The following is a 9,466-nucleotide window of genomic DNA, read 5'->3' on the forward strand; positions in this document are numbered from 1 at the left end:
AGATTTTTTAGAAATGATCATTACAGAATGTTTTACGTCCCCGCAATTAAACTAGGGTAAATGGGTTTAAAGTGATATGGCTCTCGCGGACTGCGGTCAATATGAAAGATACCGCTTGATTAGTTACTCGAAATTACCGACATGTAATTATTTTAACAAATAGCAATATCTAAATAATATATTTTCGAAATTGTTGGTTTACGATAAGGACGTTCATTTAGATTTTTAATGTTGTTAATAATTCGGTAATAAATGTAAAATTAAATAATTATGTTTATAATCAAAATCGATATTTTCTTCCAAGAATGAGATTATCGGCGCTGCGGGTCTGCTAACGCTCTTTTGAGATTAGCATCAGTTGAATTTAAGGAAATTATAGAATATTAAAGTAAATGTTGATTAATCTTTAAAAACCGAAATTTTTACGTGTTTTCTTGCGCTTAATATGTATAGACTTTGTTATAAGTTAAAATTTTAATAATACTATATTTTGAAAAATAATCTCATCTCGTAGACTACCTTTAATTTATACAGAAAAATGGATCTGCTGGTTGGCGATTTAGAAAATACCAAATTAAAAAAGAAATTATATTTTTTACGTAACTACAGGCGCAACCCATGATAGCAGTGTTTCCGGACATGGTTGGTTCAAAATGGCGGCTCTCACAATTTGGCTTGAAACAGGAATAACTTAAGAAAACGTGCTTGCCTAGTTTTGTAGGTTTTGTGTTAAATGTACAAAAATACGAACTACTTAAAAATATGATTTGGTTCTAACCAGCATTACTTTCGAAATTTATCTAAATGTGACGAGAAATGAGTAAGATGACGATGAACCAAATGGGCATACGCCTTCGAAAGACCATGATCAAAAAGTATTATTCGTGTAAAAATCGCCGAAAGCCATAAAGTACATTGTTAAAATTATGTAAAATAGATATAATAAATTTTAGTTCAGCATATGTATAACTAAATTGATCTAATGATAGTGTAGGAGATGCGCTGTCAATATAAGCCTACGCAGCCCTCAAAATAATACCAATTGCGTAAAAGCACTCTGAGAAATGTCATCGCGTCTAAAAGAAACGTACCAAGCTCTTTCCCATTCCCGCGAGCATAATTAGCGTAAAGAAATAGATGCACTTATGGAAATACCAGTGCCGCTTTCGTCCAAATCAATACAATCGGCAGGTTATAGGTGTTCTGACTAGTAAATGAAGATATACGAGAGATTCAACTAGAGCAGCGGTTCCCAAAAGGTGTTCCGCGGAACCCTGCGGCTCCGCGGAAGGGTCACAGGGGTTCCGAGAATTCGCAGCGCGGCCATCTTTGTTTGTGTCAAGAGTCTTTCAAGATAAGTAAAAAAAAATGAGTTGGGGTTCCGCGGAAGGGTCAAGGGGTTCCGAGAATTTGCAGCGCGGCCCTTTGTTTGTGTCAAGAGTCTTTTAAGATAAGTAAAAACATGAGTTGGGGTTCCACTGAAGGGTCAGAGGTTCCGAGAATTCGCAGTGCGGCCAGCTTTGTTTGTGTCAAGAGTCTTTTAAGATAAGTAAAAACATGAGTTGGGGTTCCTCTGAAGGGTGAAGGGGTTCCGAGAATTCGCAGCGCGGCTATCTTTGTTTGTGTCAAGAGTCTTTTAAGAAAAGTAAAAACATTAGTTGGGGTTCCACTGAAGGGTCAAGGGGTTCCGAGAATTCGCAGCGCGGCCATTTTTGTTTGTGTCAAGAGTCTTTTAAGATAAGTAAAAACATGAGTTGAGGTTCCACTGAAGGGTCAAGGGGTTCCGAGAATTCGCAGCGCGGCCATCTTTGTTTGTGTCAAGAGTCTTTTAAGATAAGTTAAAACATGAGTTGGGGTTCCACTGAAGGGTCAAGGGGTTCCGAGAATTCGCAGCGCGGCCATCTTTGTTTGTGTCAAGAGTCTTTTAAGATAAGTAAAAACATGAGTTGGGGTTCCACTGAAGGGTCAAGGGGTTCCGAGAATTCGCAGCGCGGCCATCTTTGTTTGTGTCAAGAGTCTTTTAAGATAAGTAAAAACATGAGTTGGGGTTCCACTGAAGGGTCAAGGGGTTCCGAGAATTCGCAGCGCGGCCATCTTTGTTTGTGTCAAGAGTCTTTTAAGATAAGTAAAAACATGAGTTGGGGTTCCACTGAAGGGTCAAGGGGTTCCGAGAATTCGCAGCGCGGCCATCTTTGTTTGTGTCAAGAGTCTTTTAAGATAAGTAAAAACATGAGTTGGGGTTCCACTGAAGGGTCAAGGGGTTCCGAGAATTCGCAGCGCGGCCATCTTTGTTTGTGTCAAGAGTCTTTTAAGATAAGTAAAAACATGAGTTGGGGTTCCACTGAAGGGTCAAGGGGTTCCGAGAATTCGCAGCGCGGCCATCTTTGTTTGTGTCAAGAGTCTTTTAAGATAAGTAAAAACATGAGTTGGGGTTCCACTGAAGGGTCAAGGGGTTCCGAGAATTCGCAGCGCGGCCATCTTTGTTTGTGTCAAGAGTCTTTTAAGATAAGTTAAAACATGAGTTGGGGTTCCACTGAAGGGTCAAGGGGTTCCGAGAATTCGCAGCGCGGCCATCTTTGTTTGTGTCAAGAGTCTTTTAAGATAAGTAAGAACATGAGTTGGGGTTCCGCGGAAGGGTCAAGGGGTTCCGAGAATTCGCAGCGCGGCCATCTTTGTTTGTGTCAAGAGTCTTTTAAGATAAGTAAAAACATGAGTTGGGGTTCCACTGAAGGGTCAAGGGGTTCCGAGAATTCGCAGCGCGGCCATCTTTGTTTGTGTCAAGAGTCTTTTAAGATAAGTAAAAGCATGAGTTGGGGTTCCACTGAAGGGTGAAGAGGTTCCGAGAATTCGCAGCGCGGCCATCTTTGTTTGTGTCAAGAGTCTTTTAAGATAAGTAAAAACATGAGTTGGGGTTCCACTGAAGGGTCAAGGGGTTCCGAGAATTCGCAGCGCGGCCATCTTTGTTTGTGTCAAGAGTCTTTTAAGATAAGTAAAAACATGAGTTGGGGTTCCAAGGAAGGGTCAAGGGGTTCCGAGAATTCGCAGCGCGGCCATCTTTGTTTGTGTCAAGAGTCTTTTAAGATAGGTAAAAATATGAGTTGGGGTTCCACTGAAGGGTCAAGGGGTTCCGAGAATTCGCAGCGCGGCCATCTTTGTTTGTGTCAAGAGTCTTTTAAGATAAGTAAAAACATGAGTTGGGGTTCCACTGAAGGGTCAAGGGGTTCCGAGAATTCGCAGCGCGGCCATCTTTGTTTGTGTCAAGAGTCTTTTAAGATAAGTAAAAACATGAGTTGGGGTTCCACTGAAGGGTCAAGGGGTTCCGAGAATTCGCAGCGCGGCCATCTTTGTTTGTGTCAAGAGTCTTTTAAGATAAGTAAAAACATGAGTTGGGGTTCCACTGAAGGGTCAAGGGGTTCCGAGAATTCGCAGCGCGGCCATCTTTGTTTGTGTCAAGAGTCTTTTAAGATAAGTAAAAACATGAGTTGGGGTTCCACTGAAGGGTCAAGGGGTTCCGAGAATTCGCAGCGCGGCCATCTTTGTTTGTGTCAAGAGTCTTTTAAGATAAGTAAAAACATGAGTTGGGGTTCCACTGAAGGGTCAAGGGGTTCCGAGAATTCGCAGCGCGGCCATCTTTGTTTGTGTCAAGAGTCTTTTAAGATAAGTTAAAACATGAGTTGGGGTTCCACTGAAGGGTCAAGGGGTTCCGAGAATTCGCAGCGCGGCCATCTTTGTTTGTGTCAAGAGTCTTTTAAGATAAGTAAAAACATGAGTTGGGGTTCCGCGGAAGGGTCAAGGGGTTCCGAGAATTCGCAGCGCGGCCATCTTTGTTTGTGTCAAGAGTCTTTTAAGATAAGTAAAAACATGAGTTGGGGTTCCACTGAAGGGTCAAGGCGTTCCGAGAATTCGCAGCGCGGCCATCTTTGTTTGTGTCAAGAGTCTTTTAAGATAAGTAAAAGCATGAGTTGGGGTTCCACTGAAGGGTGAAGAGGTTCCGAGAATTCGCAGCGCGGCCATCTTTGTTTGTGTCAAGAGTCTTTTAAGATAAGTAAAAACATGAGTTGGGGTTCCAAGGAAGGGTCAAGGGGTTCCGAGAATTCGCAGCGCGGTTATCTTTGTTTGTGTCAAGAGTCTTTTAAGATAAGTAAAAACATGAGTTGGGGTTCCACTGAAGGGTGAAGAGGTTCCGAGAATTCGCAGCGCGACCATCTTTGTTTGTGTCAAGAGTCTTTTAAGATAAGTAAAAACATGAGTTGGGGTTCCACTGAAGGGTCAAGGGGTTCCTAGAATTCGCAGCGCGGCCATCTTTGTTTGTGTCAAGAGTCTTTTAAGATAAGTTAAAACATGAGTTGGGGTTCCACTGAAGGGTCAAGGGGTTCCGAGAATTCGCAGCGCGGCCATCTTTGTTTGTGTCAAGAGTCTTTTAAGATAAGTAAAAACATGAGTTGGGGTTCCACTGAAGGGTCAAGGGGTTCCTAGAATTCGCAGCGCGGCCATCTTTGTTTGAGTCAAGAGTCTTTTAAGATAAGTAAAAACATGAGTTGGGGTTCCAAGGAAGGGTCAAGGGGTTCCGAGAATTCGCAGCGCGGCCATCTTTGTTTGTGTCAAGAGTCTTTTAAGATAAGTAAAAACATGAGTTGGGGTTCCACTGAAGGGTGAAGAGGTTCCGAGAATTCACAGCGCGGCCACCTTTGTTTGTGTCAAGAGTCTTTTAAGATAAGCAAAACATGAGTTGGGGTTCCGCGGAAGGGTCAAGGGGTTCCGAGAATTCGCAGCGCGGCCATCTTTGTTTGTGTCAAGAGTCTTTTAAGATAAGTAAAAACATGAGTTGAGGTTCCACTGAAGGGTCAAGGGGTTCCGAGAATTCGCAGCGCGGCCATCTTTGTTTGTGTCAAGAGTCTTTTAAGATAAGTAAAAACATGAGTTGGGGTTCCACTGAAGGGTCAAGGGGTTCCTAGAATTCGCAGCGCGGCCATCTTTGTTTGTGTCAAGAGTCTTTTAAGATAAGTAAAAACACGAGTTGGGGTTCCACTGAAGGGTGAGGAGGTTCCGAGAATTTGCAGCGCGGCCCTTTGTTTGTGTCAAGAGTCTTTTAAGATAAGTAAAAACATGAGTTGGGGTTCCAAGGAAGGGTCAAGGGGTTCCGAGAATTCGCAGCGCGGCCATCTTTGTTTGTGTCAAGAGTCTTTTAAGATAAGTAAAAACATAAGTTGGGGTTCCACTGAAGGGTCAAGGGGTTCCGAGAATTCGCAGCGCGGCCATCTTTGTTTGTGTCAAGAGTCTTTTAAAATAAGTAAAAACATGAGTTGGGGTTCCACTGAAGGGTGAAGAGGTTCCGAGAATTTGCAGCGCGGCCCTTTGTTTGTGTCAAGAGTCTTTTAAGATAAGTAAAAACATGAGTTGGGGTTCCACTGAAGGGTCAAGGGGTTCCGAGAATTCGCAGCGTGGCCATCTTTGTTTGTGTCAAGAGTCTTTTAAGATAAGTAAAAACATGAGTTGGGGTTCCACTGAAGGGTGAAGAGGTTCCGAGAATTCGCAGCGCGGCCATCTTTGTTTGTGTCAAGAGTCTTTTAAGATAAGTAAAAACATGAGTTGGGGTTCCACTGAAGGGTCAAGGGGTTCCGAGAATTCGCAGCGCGGCCATCTTTGTTTGTGTCAAGAGTCTTTTAAGATAAGTAAAAGCATGAGTTGGGGTTCCACTGAAGGGTGAAGAGGTTCCGAGAATTCGCAGCGCGGCCATCTTTGTTTGTGTCAAGAGTCTTTTAAGATAAGTAAAAACATGAGTTGGGGTTCCACTGAAGGGTCAAGGGGTTCCGAGAATTCGCAGCGCGGCCATCTTTGTTTGTGTCAAGAGTCTTTTAAGATAAGTAAAAACATGAGTTGGGGTTCCAAGGAAGGGTCAAGGGGTTCCGAGAATTCGCAGCGCGGCCATCTTTGTTTGTGTCAAGAGTCTTTTAAGATAAGTAAAAACATAAGTTGGGGTTCCACTGAAGGGTCAAGGGGTTCCGAGAATTCGCAGCGCGGCCATCTTTGTTTGTGTCAAGAGTCTTTTAAAATAAGTAAAAACATGAGTTGGGGTTCCACTGAAGGGTGAAGAGGTTCCGAGAATTTGCAGCGCGGCCCTTTGTTTGTGTCAAGAGTCTTTTAAGATAAGTAAAAACATGAGTTGGGGTTCCACTGAAGGGTCAAGGGGTTCCGAGAATTCGCAGCGTGGCCATCTTTGTTTGTGTCAAGAGTCTTTTAAGATAAGTAAAAACATGAGTTGGGGTTCCACTGAAGGGTGAAGAGGTTCCGAGAATTCGCAGCGCGGCCATCTTTGTTTGTGTCAAGAGTCTTTTAAGATAAGTAAAAACATGAGTTGGGGTTCCACTGAAGGGTCAAGGGGTTCCGAGAATTCGCAGCGCGGCCATCTTTGTTTGTGTCAAGAGTCTTTTAAGATAAGTAAAAGCATGAGTTGGGGTTCCACTGAAGGGTGAAGAGGTTCCGAGAATTCGCAGCGCGGCCATCTTTGTTTGTGTCAAGAGTCTTTTAAGATAAGTAAAAACATGAGTTGGGGTTCCACTGAAGGGTCAAGGGGTTCCGAGAATTCGCAGCGCGGCCATCTTTGTTTGTGTCAAGAGTCTTTTAAGATAAGTAAAAACATGAGTTGGGGTTCCAAGGAAGGGTCAAGGGGTTCCGAGAATTCGCAGCGCGGCCATCTTTGTTTGTGTCAAGAGTCTTTTAAGATAGGTAAAAATATGAGTTGGGGTTCCACTGAAGGGTCAAGGGGTTACGAGAATTCGCAGCTCGGCCATCTTTGTTTGTGTCAAAAGTCTTTTAAGATAAGTAAAAACATGAGTTGGTGTTCCACTGAAGGGTCAAGGGGTTCCGAGAATTCGCAGCGCGGCCATCTTTGTTTGTGTCAAGAGTCTTTTAAGATAAGCAAAACATGAGTTGGGGTTCCGCGGAAGGGTCAAGGGGTTCCGAGAATTCGCAGCGCAGCCATCTTTGTTTGTGTCAAGAGTCTTTTAAGATAAGTAAAAACATGAGTTGAGGTGCCACTGAAGGGTCAAGGGGTTCCGAGAATTCGCAACGCGGCCATCTTTGTTTGTGTCAAGAGTCTTTTAAGATAAGTAAAAACATGAGTTGGGGTTCCACTGAAGGGTCAAGGGGTTCCTAGAATTCGCAGCGCGGCCATCTTTGTTTGTGTCAAGAGTCTTTTAAGATAAGTAAAAACATGAGTTGGGGTTCCAAGGAAGGGTCAAGGGGTTCCGAGAATTCGCAGCGCGGTTATCTTTGTTTGTGTCAAGAGTCTTTTAAGATAAGTAAAAACATGAGTTGGGGTTCCACTGAAGGGTGAAGAGGTTCCGAGAATTCGCAGCGCGACCATCTTTGTTTGTGTCAAGAGTCTTTTAAGATAAGTAAAAACATGAGTTGGGGTTCCACTGAAGGGTCAAGGGGTTCCTAGAATTCGCAGCGCGGCCATCTTTGTTTGTGTCAAGAGTCTTTTAAGATAAGTTAAAACATGAGTTGGGGTTCCACTGAAGGGTCAAGGGGTTCCGAGAATTCGCAGCGCGGCCATCTTTGTTTGTGTCAAGAGTCTTTTAAGATAAGTAAAAACATGAGTTGGGGTTCCACTGAAGGGTCAAGGGGTTCCGAGAATTCACAGCGCGGCCATCTTTGTTTGTGTCAAGAGTCTTTTAAGATAAGTTAAAACATGAGTTGGGGTTCCACTGAAGGGTCAAGGGGTTCCGAGAATTCGCAGCGCGGCCATCTTTGTTTGTGTCAAGAGTCTTTTAAGATAAGTAAAAACATGAGTTGGGGTTCCGCGGAAGGGTCAAGGGGTTCCGAGAATTCGCAGCGCGGCCATCTTTGTTTGTGTCAAGAGTCTTTTAAGATAAGTAAAAACATGAGTTGGGGTTCCACTGAAGGGTCAAGGGGTTCCGAGAATTCGCAGCGCGGCCATCTTTGTTTGTGTCAAGAGTCTTTTAAGATAAGTAAAAGCATGAGTTGGGGTTCCACTGAAGGGTGAAGAGGTTCCGAGAATTCGCAGCGCGGCCATCTTTGTTTGTGTCAAGAGTCTTTTAAGATAAGTAAAAACATGAGTTGGGGTTCCACTGAAGGGTCAAGGGGTTCCGAGAATTCGCAGCGCGGCCATCTTTGTTTGTGTCAAGAGTCTTTTAAGATAAGTAAAAACATGAGTTGGGGTTCCAAGGAAGGGTCAAGGGGTTCCGAGAATTCGCAGCGCGTCCATCTTTGTTTGTGTCAAGAGTCTTTTAAGATAGGTAAAAATATGAGTTGGGGTTCCACTGAAGGGTCAAGGGGTTACGAGAATTCGCAGCTCGGCCATCTTTGTTTGTGTCAAAAGTCTTTTAAGATAAGTAAAAACATGAGTTGGTGTTCCACTGAAGGGTCAAGGGGTTCCGAGAATTCGCAGCGCGGCCATCTTTGTTTGTGTCAAGAGTCTTTTAAGATAAGCAAAACATGAGTTGGGGTTCCGCGGAAGGGTCAAGGGGTTCCGAGAATTCGCAGCGCGGCCATCTTTGTTTGTGTCAAGAGTCTTTTAAGATAAGTAAAAACATGAGTTGAGGTGCCACTGAAGGGTCAAGGGGTTCCGAGAATTCGCAACGCGGCCATCTTTGTTTGTGTCAAGAGTCTTTTAAGATAAGTAAAAACATGAGTTGGGGTTCCACTGAAGGGTCAAGGGGTTCCTAGAATTCGCAGCGCGGCCATCTTTGTTTGTGTCAAGAGTCTTTTAAGATAAGTAAAAACATGAGTTGGGGTTCCAAGGAAGGGTCAAGGGGTTCCGAGAATTCGCAGCGCGGTTATCTTTGTTTGTGTCAAGAGTCTTTTAAGATAAGTAAAAACATGAGTTGGGGTTCCACTGAAGGGTGAAGAGGTTCCGAGAATTCGCAGCGCGACCATCTTTGTTTGTGTCAAGAGTCTTTTAAGATAAGTAAAAACATGAGTTGGGGTTCCACTGAAGGGTCAAGGGGTTCCTAGAATTCGCAGCGCGGCCATCTTTGTTTGTGTCAAGAGTCTTTTAAGATAAGTTAAAACATGAGTTGGGGTTCCACTGAAGGGTCAAGGGGTTCCGAGAATTCGCAGCGCGGCCATCTTTGTTTGTGTCAAGAGTCTTTTAAGATAAGTAAAAACATGAGTTGGGGTTCCACTGAAGGGTCAAGGGGTTCCTAGAATTCGCAGCGCGGCCATCTTTGTTTGAGTCAAGAGTCTTTTAAGATAAGTAAAAACATGAGTTGGGGTTCCAAGGAAGGGTCAAGGGGTTCCGAGAATTCGCAGCGCGGCCATCTTTGTTTGTGTCAAGAGTCTTTTAAGATAAGTAAAAACATGAGTTGGGGTTCCACTGAAGGGTGAAGAGGTTCCGAGAATTCACAGCGCGGCCACCTTTGTTTGTGTCAAGAGTCTTTTAAGATAAGCAAAACATGAGTTGGGGTTCCGCGGAAGGGTCAAGGGGTTCCGAGAATTCGCA

The sequence above is a fragment of the Leiobunum rupestre genome, chromosome 4 (genome assembly GCF_980474605.1).
Source record: "Leiobunum rupestre chromosome 4, qqLeiRupe1.1.hap1, whole genome shotgun sequence".
Classification (NCBI taxonomy): domain Eukaryota; kingdom Metazoa; phylum Arthropoda; class Arachnida; order Opiliones; family Sclerosomatidae; genus Leiobunum; species Leiobunum rupestre.